Here is a 15,057-nt window from a genome sequence, read left to right as displayed (position 1 = left end):
CTGGGCTTGGTACTTGTGCAACCCTGTGAATCTCTGGATTTGCTGAGTGGCAAGGAGGCTTACGTGGTTAATTAACACCTCTTGCTGCACCTCTGAAAATTAATCCATCAAAAACAGGATGAGATCAGCGTTTTTGTAATCAAGAATAACCTTTCGAGATTTGTTATTTACTTATGATCACCAGAAGGACTACTAAAAAAAATCTCAGATTTGAAAATAGGCTAAAAAAGAATGACTGCATGTTCTTTTAATGTCCTACTTCATCATTGTTTAATAGGCACTTACAAGGAATATTGAATTCTCTAGAGGATTTTACCTTTATTTAATTTGCAATTTCCTATTGATTGAGGCCTAGACTCCTTGAGGTTACAAGTTAACTTGTCATTTCCATCCTGTAGACATGGAAGTAATGTCAGTCTTGAACAGAAAATAACTCCAAATACCATGCCCTCCAAGACTTACACCAGGTTCATCCCTAAATTGACCAGCTATTTTAGCATGCCTTTCCTGAATATATAAACCCCTGCTCTTCAAATGTTCTCCAGATTTGCCATGGTTCTGGTTTTCTCATTAATGAGTTAAATTTTTGACGTGTTCATTCTATAAGAAATTCATGTGAATCATTCTTACATGAGTCATTCTATGAGGACATGGGCCATGATTCCTAACTTTTTGAAAATTACACTTTGACATAAGCCAATCTCTATTAATTGAAAAAAAAATTGAATAAGCTAAGGTGAGCATCACATCTCATTACAATTCATTTCAATTTTTCACTTCCTGAAAAAGTCCACAAAGTGTTTGGTTCTAGCTTAGCTAAAAAATTTGGTACTCTTACAAATAACTCCTATAAGATGATTTTAAGTTGTAATTTATCTCCAATGTCCTGATTCTGTCCCTTAATTCACTAAAATATGTGTATGTTTATTTATTCTGTGTAAAAATGAACTAGGGAAGATGAGTAAGAAATGAGAGGGTGAGTCATAGTCTTAGATGTCATATCATTGTAGTCATTATAGAATTATCAGTGGGTTTGGAGATTTACTCAATAAAATGTACCACTCGGCCCAGTACTCTTGCCAAGATATAATGTCAAGTTCTCATCATCCCCCAGAAGGGGCAATTATAACTGAAATACCAAATCGAGACAAATCTTTGATTTAGGTTACATTTTTATGATTTTCTTGACCCACAATTCCCTTTCCCTCCTGTCCATCCCACACATTGATATGAAAGGAACTCCAGTTGATATATGTCAGAACTGTGTTGATCCAGTTCAAGTTTGAAATAAAGCATCTTCTAACACACAGTGAAGACAGGACAAAGAGCAAATCCGTTCTCTTCTACTGCACGATATAATGCCATTCAGCAGGCAGTATATATATAGCGAACTGGCTTGACTAACATACATTTGGCTTAAGAGTGATTTTTTTAGAGTATTTACTTATGAATATGATGGAAAGAAAACGTTGACTTAGAACCAGATGTTACACTAGATGTAGACTCAGTGAGATCTGTAATTTTTATATATTTATTTTTATATTCCCAGCTTCAAATAAATCTCATACCAATTCCTTTAATCATGCATTCGAAGAGAACAAAAGCAACAGTAGATGGAAAAGGGCTCCAGGGAGAAAATAGTATGTATGATGGTTGGTAAGGGACTTCTGCAGGCAGGTGCCAGTCACTCCAGATTTGGCAAAGTGGCCTCTTTGAGTTATCAATTATCTATCTCATTGCAGCAGAATCCTGAGCAAGGAGAAGCCAGAGTAGATATCTAGATGGTCCTCAACTACTTTCAATCCAAGAAATAAAGCTCACTCCTACTCCATCCTGCAGTGTTCAACATTTCCCCAGCAATAGTCCAGAGCTTCAAGCACAAATGACTTCAGGGTCAATAACAAACACACTAAGCAGCCTGCTACAAGGCAAGTGGAAACAGTGGGGAAGGTGACAATACGGAAAGCCTGAAAGCTTTAGGTTCAAACACAAAACAATCATTAACTGTCTCTGGGTTATATTTGGCTCTCATCCAACTCTTCATGGGTCTGATCTTGGACTGTAGAGCTTCATTTCCTAATTAGTAAAGGAAAATTATGGATTAGAACCAAGTTACCAAGCAGGTCAATAAGACATCCCAAGTTAACCAATGCATGATTGAGCATTTACTGCAAAATAAAGACTGTACCACAATGAAGAAAATAATTAATACTTGTGCAGAGCTTAATACAAATGAAACAACGTATGTATCGTCACATTTATATAAGACAGTAAGGTTATTTTCTTTTATGGTTATTGCACTGCTTTTAACTACCTCGGCTAACACTGCTACTACTACTACTAAACTTTCTGCTATGATTGCGACTATAAATACAGAAATTCCCCTATTTTCATACCACAGTATCATCCTAAGACTTGTCAGATAACGGAGATGAAAGTTATAGGAAGAAAATAAATTTACCCAAAGTGCATATGAACCTGCAAACACGACTCACTTTGTAGATATAATCATCGATACTCTTTATCCACCACTAATACATAGTCTTTAATTCTGTCATTTTCCTTAAAATTTATCTCACATCCACACACCTTAAGTCTGGTGTGTGTCCAGCTGAGGTTAAAGAGTCACCATTTCTGCCCACCTGTACTTTTACCTGTGTCTCAGTTACACTGTGTTTGAAACCAATTCTCATTTTCATGTTATCACTTTCTTATTTCAAAAAAAAAAAAACTGTTAAATGCAAAACACAATAAAATGTTCACAAACCCTGCTACATGAAAAGATGATGAAATGTCCCAATTGACACCTGGATGGCAGGCAATATCACTGTGGAATAGTTTGAAATACTGTTTGGTCTTCTGGTGTAAGAGAGTCTGATTTGTGTTTTAGAAAAGGAGTTTGGACTTGTCCAATACTTAACAGTAAAACACACAAAGACACACAAACACACACACTCTTCTCTTCCTTTTTCTAATTCTGCCACAGTCAGGATCTTGTCTGGTGTTGACAGTTGCTGTTCTAATCCGGGTTTGTTGATCTCAAACCTCATGACCTTTCACGTTCCACACTTGAACGTATAGTTCAGCAAAGAAAAGTGAAAAGGCTTGCAACTTACTAAAGCTTTTGTGGAATTTTCCAGCAAATTGTATGTGGATAAAGGTGAAAAAATCCAAAAGCCTTTCCCTTCACATTGCTTCAGGAGGACAAGCAGCAGATGAGGAAGCATTAGTCAGTTTACTTCAGGTTGTGTGGGAGGAAAAGCAGTTTTTCTTTGTTCCCAGAGATGATCTTTCTTGATCACTGTTGTGAATAACTTTATGGCTGTTTTAGAATCTTGTTAAAAGTTAAATGTATTTGTAAAACTTATGATCGAGTAAACTCGTGTAATGTAACTTGAAGCCTTTTAACAGAAAGCAGCTGTATCAGGAAGCGGCCCTGAATTTGGTCCTATACACATTTATGGGAGCTGAGGGACTATTTGATGTAGATTAAGGATAACAAAAGACAAGGTCTCAAAGGGCAATGAGCTGGGGTTAACTGAGGTGGTGTAGCAGCTGTGAAAGCCCCTTATAATTGGAAAAAGACAACCACTGGGAGATTTCATGCTAGCACATGCACAAATTTGAGCTTTCTCTCTCTCTCTCTCTCTCTCTCTCTCTCTCTCTCTCCCCCACCCACTGCCCATTCATTTCTTCCTCTCTCTGCCTTTCAGATTTCTTTTCAGCTACTTCATTATTTAATAGAAAGATTGAGGAGGTAGTTTTTTTGATAATGCAACTAAGAATGCTGCCTCTCCGATTAATTTCTAAATGAAAAGCAACTAAGAATGCTGCCTCTAAGAATGCTGCCTCTCTGATTAATTTCTAAATGAATGGAAGGGTATGTGATCCAGGAAAGGGTTTTAGCAAAATGTTGTCTGTAGATTCTGAGTCTAGAAGGTATCAATTCTAAAATAAAATAATCAAGTGATTGGGAGGACTTCCCTGGTGGCTCAGTGGTTAAGAATCAGCCTGCCAATGCAGGGAACACGGGTTTGAGCCCTGGCCCAGGAATATCCCACATCCATGAAGCAACTAAGCCCGTGCGCCACAACTACTGAGCCTGTGCTCTAGAGCCCGCGAGCCACAACTACTGAAGCCCACGCACCTAGAGCCCATGCTCCTCAATCAGAAAAGCCACCGCAATGAGAAGCTTGCGTACCGCAACGAAGAGTAGCCCCCGCTCACTGCAACTAGAGAAAGCCTGCGTGCAGCAATGAAGATCCAACGCAGCCAAAAATAAATAAATATTTTTTTAAGTGATTGGGAAAATACTGACTAAGCATGATTTGGAGCTAACTTGCCTGGTTTCAAATCAGGACTTCACAGCAATGTCCAGCTGTGTGACCTTTGGCAAGTCACATCATTCTCTGAGCCTCATCTGTGAACTGAGCACATGGTAGTCCCCTATAAGGCTGATGTGAGCATTAAATCAGTTATTACTATTAAGGTGCTTAGAATAGTTCCAGGCACATCGTAAGTGCTCAATAAATGTTAGCTATTTCCCATATCTGGACAGAGCCTCAGGATTTGGTTCAGCAGTGATTATTAATAGTTTAGATTTATAGAACACAACTTCCAGTTGAAACAGGAGGTTTACATTTTAGAAACCAGGTATAATTGGGTACATTCTTTAATGTGGTTCAGGGGATTTATTAACCCACATGTTTGTTTTTTGAAATAATTATATTTGTACAAACAAAAGTTGTGTAACAGAAAAGATAGTATGTAGCCTCTCCTTCTCTTCTCTTTCTTGTTAGCCCACTCCAATGGAAATCATGAAATATTACCAAAATACTAGCATAGACAGGTATCTCGGAGAGAATAAATCATATCTTTTAGGCATTAGAAACCCCAAAACGTGCTGGGAAAAACTTTTAACAGTAGATTATAATTTTCCCATTCAGATACATGGTAAGAAAAAAACAAGGTTGAAATAATACTCCTTCTCATGCCAAGCATATAGAGCATTTCTGGCCATCACCCCAAGAGTCAGAGGCTGTCTGCAACCCAGCTTCCTTGGCTTGAAGTTGGATTAAAGCCCTGAGTTGAGTAACCTGCCAGCCTGACCCATGGATTACAGACGGCTTTCCCCATGCACAGTCTTGCTGGGACATCTGGCACAATTTCAATCAATGTTGAAAGATCCTTTTGGGTCACAGTCATCCTTGTCATGGTTCTGTTGTTATTTTTATCAGAATCTCTCCTCTTTTGTGCTTGTAATTATCCCATTTCAGCTTCCCATAGACAGCAGGCTTTTTATGGAGCTGTGATCCTATTCTAGTTGGTGCATTTCTATTACAATAAACATAGCCCCAGTTGGTAGATGGGGACTCCTCCAGGACTTCCTTATAAATGACCTTCGCCTGTCACTAGATATTAAGTAGATGTCTGGGGTGGCAGTGACGAAACCATGTGCAAGTTGAAATGGATGTTGAAGGGGTTCAAGTCTGACTTCAACAAAATGTGTTGAGTGAACACCACTGATTTGTGGTACTTTTAGTCTGACTTGGAACTTTAGGCAACTTTTACAAATCTTGCCAAGTTCTGTTTAAATACATTTCTTCTAATTGAGCCCTATTAAATGTAAATTCTGGCACAAAGCAGTTTGAAGAGAATCAGAATATAATGTAATTTCTATCTAATATCATATACTTTCTTACCTCCTAGAGGACTTCACAGAATTTTTTTACTGGGGATGTTTATTTTGGGAATCTCTGACTAATGGGCTCCAGGCTGTCTGTGTAACAAAAGTTAATGCTAGTTCTAAGTTCTGAGGAGCTTACAATGGTTTCTCTGGAAATGTTGGTCTATGATTCCACTCGTCATCAGACCTGTTAGCAGTTTATGGTCATGATCAGTCTGCAAACTAGAGCTCAGGGGCTAAATCGAGCCTATTACATTTTTTGGTAAAGAAAGCTTTATGAAACACAGCCATGCCTTTTCATTTACCTACTGTCTGTGGCTGCTTTGGACTTACAATGGCAGAGGTGAGTGGTTGCAACAAAGACCTTGGTCCACAAAGCCTAAAATATGTACTATCTGACTCTTTATAGAATAAGCTTATCCAATCCCTGCTTTAGAGCAAAATGCTTTAGAAATTGGGCAGGCAAAGATTCTCCAAAGTGTGTGAGTGCTTAAAAAGTTCTCAAAACTCAATTTCCAAATTCTCATGGACTTTCCTAAAGGCCATCCTGAGAAAACCTCAGAAGAGCCTAGCTCTTTCTTGGAAGGGAGGGAGGGAGAGAAAAGAAGGAGAAAGGGAGGGATGGAAGGAAGAGAGAGAGAAGACAAGTAAGAAAGCATCACCTTTCCCCAAAGGGGCCAAAGGGAGTGAAAGCTTATTTTAATGATTAATCGAGACATTACAAAATGCCTTCCAGTCTTTCCCTGTCCTGTAGCGTTACTGTTGGAAGCAGAACTTCTTTTCAAATGGGCATTCTAGACTCAGAATATTCTGAGCTGAGATGAATGGATAGCAGAGTCAGACTGTGGGAGTAATGACAATTTATATTTCACAGCTTTAATTTGTCCATCTCCCTTGCCACCCAAAACAAAACAAAAAACAAAACCCACCAAAATCAGTATGGTGAAATAATGTATCCCTCTTGAGGGAAACCTTTTTGAGAATAAAGCATAAGTCATTGATACTAAATATTGAACTTTAAAATAAATATCTTCACTTATTTAAATATAAACAGATGTGAATTTACCTTGAAACTACTGAAGCTTAAGCTTCAGGGACCCTCACTGGCATGGGACACTTCCAAGGCCCTGCGAGGGGCACAAGCAATGTGTCCACAGAGTCATGTGTTTTTGTAAAAATGATGGAAGTAAGCTATTTTAACTGCAACCTGTTAAAACCATTCTTTGTGTCCATACTAACTTGCGTGCTTCTTCATTATGTAGAGTAGGATCTGATTAGCTGTGAGAAGTTTAGGATCTTTCTAAGGAGAGTTGAGCAGCCGATACACCCAGTCTGGCTTTAGGGGATGTATTTATGTGGTTTACAGTCACATCAGTATATAGTTGCATTTTTACCAGCTGTCCATGCAGGAACAGCTTCTAGGAAATCTTTCCCATCCTCTGTGCTGACTCACCTATCATCCTGGTTCACATGTAGGATCATGATGTGATCTTGTCCTAGAGGATCGAAAACATGTGGGTGGTGAAGGAGGAGCAAGGTCTGAACTGTATAGAACCAGAATTAGTCTAAGGAAAATTCTTTCAATCATCAGACTTGAAAAGTGATAAAAAAGGACTCAGTTTACATACATCAGTGGCCAACACACAGTTCTCTCCCTCCAAGAAAAAGCAATATAAACAATAATCAAAACCTCAGGTACTTTTTTGTTTTTTGATGAGAATCTGAGCAATAGAGTTTATCAGAAAGCCTGTATTTATTAAGCCCAACCCTGATACGGTACTACAATGAGCAGATGTGTCTTTGAGTGAACTCACATGTCTTACACATCCCAACTATTCAGAGAAGAAAATAAATTTTGACACACAGTAAAGAATGAGTGGGATAGAGTGGCATGGACTTATATATACTACCAAATGTAAAATAGATAGCTAGTAGGAAGCAGCTGCATAGCACAGGGAGATCAGCTGGGTGCTTTGTGACCACCTAGAGGGATGGGATAAGGAGGGTGGGAGGGAGACGCAAGAAGGAGGAGATATGGGGATATACGTATATGTATATCTGATTCACTTTGTTATAAAGCAGAAACTAACACACCATTGTAAAGCCATTATACTCTAATAAAGATATTTTTTAAAAAATCTCCAGGATGGAGGAAGATTGCTTTCCATGCTGCATGTGGAAATATAGTCAAATATAGAAACTTCTGCTTTTTGTAAAGAAAAAAAAAATATATATATATATAGCCTGATCCGTGAATTGTCTTTCTAAGCACATAAAGAACTATTTCCACCAGTCCATGGAAGATGCGTGTTGTCTCATATAAAATGCCACATTTAGTCTCTGTTCTCAGGCTTAAATGGAGGAAATAGAGGAGAGTACCAAAGATATTTTCTAAGTTATTTTATGATTATAAACTTAACCACGCGTCTTGCAGAAAGGTTGGAAAATACAGAAAAGTATAAAACTAAAAATAAAAGCTACGTATAATTCCACATTGCAAAAAAAAAGAATGAGTTATCCTTCTGCTTTTCATATAGAGAAAATGATATTACATTTTTTATTATATGAAGAAATCTTCAGAGTTTTCAGACAACAATTTAGAAAAAATAATTATATAGGTATGACAGGCAGTTAGTTAATTAAGAAAAATATCATGACACATATCTGGATTCTGTGATTGTTGCACTATTTGTCAGCTTTTTTTTAAAAAAAATTAATTAATTAATTAATTAATTTATGGCTGCATTGAGTCTTTGTTGCTGCACGTGGGCTTTCTCTAGTTGTGGTGAGCAGGGGCTACTCTTCGTTGACGTGCACGGGCTTCTCATTGCGGTGGCTTCTCTTGTTGCAGATCATGGGCTCTAGGGCACGCAGGCTTCAGTAGCTGTGGCATGAAGGCTCAGTAGTTGTGACTTGCGGGCTCTAGAGTGCAGGCTCAGTAGTTGTAGTGCACGGACTTAGTTGCTCTGCGGCATGTGGGATCTTCCCGGACCAGGTCTTGAACCTGTGTCCCCTGAATTGGCAGGCAGATTCTTAACCACTGCACCACCAGGGAAGTTTCCGTTGGCTTTTTAAAATTTGTAATGTGTTATGATTTATTTTCTCATTCTAAATACTCACTTTCACACTCACTTTCAATTATCGCTATATTTATTGTACCATTTGTCTTTCAAAAGCCACCCACAAAGTTTGTATAAACTTTAGGGTCCACAAAACTCGAATCTACCCTAAACATAAGCAATTCTTCTCAACTCTTTCAATCCTCATCATTAGAACTTGTCATTAGCTGCCAAGAAAAGCTCTTTCAAACAGCCAGAGCAGAGGTTACTAATGCTGAAACTTTTAAGTGTAAACAGAATGCTTTCAAAGACTGCAAAATTTTTGAAATATTCTATATAAAATCAGTAAGACATTATTTCTTTCATATTTGCTGTTCATTGCTAAAATAAATAAAACCTATTTTATCAATTATATTAAAAATATTTATTCCAAATAGAGTAAATCTTTATTTCTTTTTATCAAATATTTAATATATATTTATCTCCTACTAATAAAAAGTAAATTATATGCAAACTTTTGGACCAAAGCATCTTTAGCATTACATAACTTTCATTAAATTCATAGGAAAATATGTTCTTTTTTTTTTTTTTTTTTTTTTTTTGCGTTACGCGGACCTTTCACTGTTGTGGCCTCTCCCGTTGCGGAGCACAGGCTCCGGACGCGCAGGCTCAGCTGCCATGGCTCACGGGCCCAGCCGCTCCGCGGCATGTGGGATCTTCCGGGACCGGGGCACGAACCCGTGTCCCCTGCATCAGCAGGTGGACTCTCAACCACTGCGCCACCTGGGAAGCCCCATTTATTTTTAAATAGATCACTGTGTGTTTATAGTAATTAAGGTTACGTTCCAATGGATGTATTTTTAAGAAATAATGTAATAATTTTCTGTAAAAATACTAATACTCATGACAGAAATAATATAGCTTCTTAATATTTAAACTAATAAAAAGCTGTAGAGGTCAACTTACAAATATGAGAAGAGGTACACAATTTTCAAAATTCTTTCAAGGGGTATCAGGAGGATCACCAATTTCAGCCCTGGGAATGGGTGAAGTGGATTCTTCACTACTCACCATCTGCCTCATCAGCACTTCTCTAGACCAGCAGATTTCATAACATCTGACCATGTCCATCACTTTTAACTTTGAATGAAATCTGAAGTATGCAGAATAATGACTCCCAAAGTCCTTGAACTCTGACTATATTCAAAGGGATTTTGAGATGTGATTAAGATTATGAATTTTAACATAGGGTGATCATCCTGGATTATTCAGGATGCCCCAATCTGATTTTAAGAGCTCTTAAAAGCCTAGAACTTTCTCCAGCTGGAAGCAGAAAGAGATGTAGCAGAAGTGGAAATCTAAGAGATTACAAGTGTGTAGTTCTGAGATATGGTCCCACGTGTGAAGACCAGAGAGAGGCTTCTAGGAGTTAAGGGCTTCCCCCAGCTGACAGCCAACAAGGAAGTGGGACCTCAGTCCATTAACTGCAAGGAACTGAAGCCCACAGTCAACCAGAATGAGCTTGGAAGCAAATTCTTCCTAGGAACTTCCCGTAAGAGCACAGTCATTGGACATTTGACATTGATTTTGGAAGACCTAGGGCAGAAGATGCAGCTGAGACATGCTGAGTCGATTTCTGAGACACAGACACTGTGAGATAATAGATGGGTCTTGTTTTAAGCTGCTATATCAGTGCAAAATTGTTGCATGACTGTGGAAAACTAATACAAAAATCCAAATTTTCTGCATAGCCCTGCCGTCCTGGGCCCTCATCTACCTCTCTAATTTCTGCTTCAGCCATTGTCCCCTTGTATGTTTGGGTTACTCCTCTTTCCTCATTCTGAAAATTCCCTTCTGACAGTTCTCAGAAAGCCCCCCACCCCATTTCCCCTAACCCACATCAAAGATATTTACATTTACTATTCTTATGGGCTCTCTGGGGACATAATCACCATCCCACTTTCCCTTCCTCCCCACTCAGGAGGGCCTCCCACTCTGCTTTATCTAAATGAAATAGGACATTTCTTCTCCATTAGGTTATAAACTTCTGAAAGAAGGGGTGGGGCTTGGTTTGTCATAAGTATTTAAGAGAATAGTGGGTAATCATCAGCAATCAATAAATATTTGCTCAATAAACAGATAAAGAAAACAGTAAACTATACTATCAGTGAGACTCTTGGGGGCTTTATAAAGCATACTTGAGAAGGAGAGCATGTCAGCCCAAGGTCCATATCTCAGGAGTGCTACCCTCTCCAAGAATCATGGGTAGCCCACTCTCCCCAGGTTCATCAACTGGGGAAAGCCTCCCCTATGTCACCTATTTCATCTTCACTAAGTCCCTCCATTCAATTCTCTTGCAATCATGTAATGCAAACTTGTCTGTTTATAATTTATCATTAAGAATAAAACTTAACATTTATATAGCACTGTATAATTTACAAAACATTTTAAGCAGAGACTCTTAAAACAGTTGACAACCCATCACAGAGCAGAGTAGAGCAGATACAAACACATCCCCACTGCCAAGTGTATCCCAGGGCCTTATTCACCACCTGCATCCATAGGACTCACACTGTTTATCTCCTATCTAGACCTTCCTCTGAGACCTCAGTCACAATTCCAGATGTTTACTTGATACTGTTCCCAGTACAGTTTTAACCCCCACCAAACCTGCTCCCCTCCAATGTTCCTTAATTGAAGAATGGCAGAAACAGGACTTGTCATCACCCTAGTCCCATAAGAAGAGTGGGACTACGATGTTCTAAGGGTAATAACTCTTTTAGAGTTTTGAAGAACTGAGACACAACTAAGCACAATGGGTTTAAGTATTGTCTTTTCAGAGTCTCATGGTATGCATTTCTCAGCCATCACTCTCCATTATATTCCACCCCCAATCTACATTTTTGGGTGCTGGTGTCTAAACCTAACAGCTCAAGTCCATTCCTTTGGCTTAGAATTTGTCACCTGTTAGAGAATAAATAAGCTAGGAGAAGGTGGTCATTTAGTTTTTCTTTATAATTTATTTTTAGAATCCACTTGATAATAATTAGTTCCATGGATTGAAATCACCTTGATCCCACCCTAGCTCTCCCAAACTCATTCCATGAGGCCACCATCACCCTGATACCAAAACCAGACAAAGATACTACAAAAAGAAGAAAATTATAGACCAATATCACTGATGAATCTAGATGCAAAAATCCTCAACAAACTACTAGCAAACAGAATCCAACAACACATTAAAAGGATCATACACCATAATCAAGTGGGATTTATCCCAGGGATGCAAGGATTCTTCAATATATGCAAATCAATCAATGTGATACACCATATTAACAAACTGAAGAATAAAAACCATATGATCATCTCAATAGATGTCGACGAATCTTTTGACAAAATTCAACACTCATTTATGATAAAAACTCTCCAGAAAGTGGGCATACAGGGAACCTACTTTAACATAATAAAGGACATATATGACAAATCCACAGCAAATATCATTCTCAATGGTGAAAAATGGAAAGCATTTCCTCTAAGATCAGGAAAAAGACAAGGATGTCCACTCTCACCACTATTATTCAACATAGTTTTGGAAGTCCTAGCCAAGGCAATCAGAGAAGAAAAAGAAATAAAAGGAATACAAATTGGAAAAGAAGAAGTAAAACTGTCACTGTTTGCAGATGACATGATACTATACATAGAGAGTCCTAAAGATGCCACCAGAAACTACTAGAGCTAATCAATGAATTTGGTAAAGTTGCAGGATACAAAATTAATGCACAGAAAACTCTTGCATTCCTATACACTAATGATGAAAAATCTGAAAGAGAAATTAAGGAAACATTGCCATTTACCATTTCAACAAAAAGAATAAAATACCTAGGAATAAACCTACCTAGGGAGACAAAAAAACTGTATGCAGAAAACTATAAGACACTGATGAAAGAAATTAATGATGATACCAAGAGATGGAGAGACACACCATGTTCTTGGATTGGAAGAATCAATATTGTGAAAATGACTATACTACCCAAAGCAATCTACAGATTCAATGCAATCCCTATCAAATTACCAATGGCATTTTTTACAGAAGTACAACAAAAAAACTTAAAATTTGTATGGAAACAAAAAAGACCCCAAATAGCCAAAGCAGTCATGAGTGAAAAAAACGGAGCTGGAAGAATCAGACTCCCTGACTTCAGACTATACTACAAAGCTACAGTAATCAAGACAATATGGTACTGGCACAAAAACAGAAATATGGATCAATGGAGCAGGATAGAAAACCCAGATATAAACCCACGCACACATGGTGAACTAATCTATGACAAAGGAGGCAAGGATATACAATGGAGAAATGACAGTCTCTTCAATAAGTGGTGCAGGGAAAACTGGACAGCTACATGTAAAAGAATGAAATTAGAACACTCCCTAACACCATGCACAAAAATAAACTCAAAATGGATTCGAGACCTAAATGTAAGACCGGACACTATAAAACTCATAGAGGAGAACATAGGAAGAACTCTCTTTGACATAAATCTCAGCAAGATATTTTTTAATCCACCTCATAGAGTAATGGAAATAAAAACAAAACTAAACAAATGGGGCCTAATGAAAAAACTTCAAAGCTTTTGCACAGCAAAGAAACCATAAACAAGAGGAAAAGACAACCCTCAGAATGGGAGGAAATATTTGCAAATGAATCAATGGACAAAGGATTAATCTCCAAAATATATAAACAGCTCATGCATCTCAATATTTAAAAAACAAACAACCCAATCAAAAAATGGGCAGAAGATCTACATAGACATTTCTCCAAAGAAGACATACAGATGTCCAAGAAGCACATGAAAAGCTGCTTAACATCACTAATTATTAGAGAAATGCAAATCAAAACTACAATGAGGTATCACCTCACACCAGTTAGAAAGGACATCATCAGAAAATCTACAAACAACAAATGCTGGAGAGGGTGTGGAAAAAAGGGAACCCTCTTGCACTGTTAGTGGGAATGTAAATTGATACAGACACTATGGAGAACAGTATAGAGGTTCCCTAAAGGACTAAAAATAGAATTACCATATGACCCAGCAATTCTACTACTGGACATATACCCAGAGAAAACCATAATTCAAAAACACACATGCACCCCAATGTTCATTGCAGCATTATTTACAATAGCCAGGTCATAGAAACACCTAAATGCCCATCAACAGATGAATGGATAAAGAAGTTGTGGTACATATATACAATGGAATATTACTCAGCCATAAAAAGGAGTGAAATTGGGTCATTTGTAGAGACGTGGATGTATCTAGAGACTGTCATACGGAGTGAAATAAGTCAGAAAGAGAAAAACAAATATCATATATTAACGCATATATGTGGAACCTAGAAACTAGTGCAAATGAACCAGTTTGCAGAGCAGAAATTGAGACACAGAAGTAGAGAAAAAACGTATGGACACCAAGTGGGGAAAGCGGCAGGGGGTGGTGGTGGTGGTGTGATGAATTGGGAAATTGGGATTGACATGTATACACTGATGTGTATAAAATGGATGACTAATAAGAAAATAAATAAATAACCATTTTTAAAATAAATAAATAAAACATAAACAGAGGGTCTGGTACATAATTTATGTCTAGTTAACTCCATATTAGGCAAAAATTTTGCTGTTTTATTTACTGTTGTTTCTCAACAATGAACACAGTGCCTGGCACATAGAAGGCACTCAGGATAATACAGGAATGGGTGAATGACTGAATTATAGGATTATAGAATTTTCAGACACTGGTTTTGCAAAGGAAAAAATAATCAAGAAAACAGTGAACATGGTTGCAATTGGAGAGTGTGGTAAAAAAGCAAAGAACAGAACCAAAAGGAGGAGGCTGCATACTACCTGCATTAATACCAACTATTTCTCGGGGCTTCCAAGGACTGGCTCCAGAAATGTAATCAGAAATGCCATCTCCTATGTTTGCCCTGAGAGGGATCTGTTCCCATAATTTTCTTCTGTGCTGGATTCTTTCTTGTTGTTTATTTGTTTTGACATAAAAAGGAGCAATCCTGTAAGATAAATATTGTGCCACACAGCCATAAGGCTGTCAAAAAAAGAAAGACAGCTCTAAAGAACCCGGAGCCACCAACTCCGCAGCTCCGTGGAACAGGCGGCTTGATCAACACGCTTCCCTCTCTCCTCACTCCCTGCATGTCTCTCCAGCTTAGTCACATTGTTTACCTGAAGGGAAATTAAAAGGAAGACCATATTGCGCATTACAGGGAACGACTAATAGAAAGCCACAAGCAACA

Source organism: Grampus griseus, assembly GCF_964374135.1.
Source record: "Grampus griseus genome assembly, chromosome: 2".
In the NCBI taxonomy this organism is placed as follows: domain Eukaryota; kingdom Metazoa; phylum Chordata; class Mammalia; order Artiodactyla; family Delphinidae; genus Grampus; species Grampus griseus.
The sequence above is the reverse complement of the archived record's forward strand: the minus strand, read 5'-3'. Positions refer to the sequence as shown.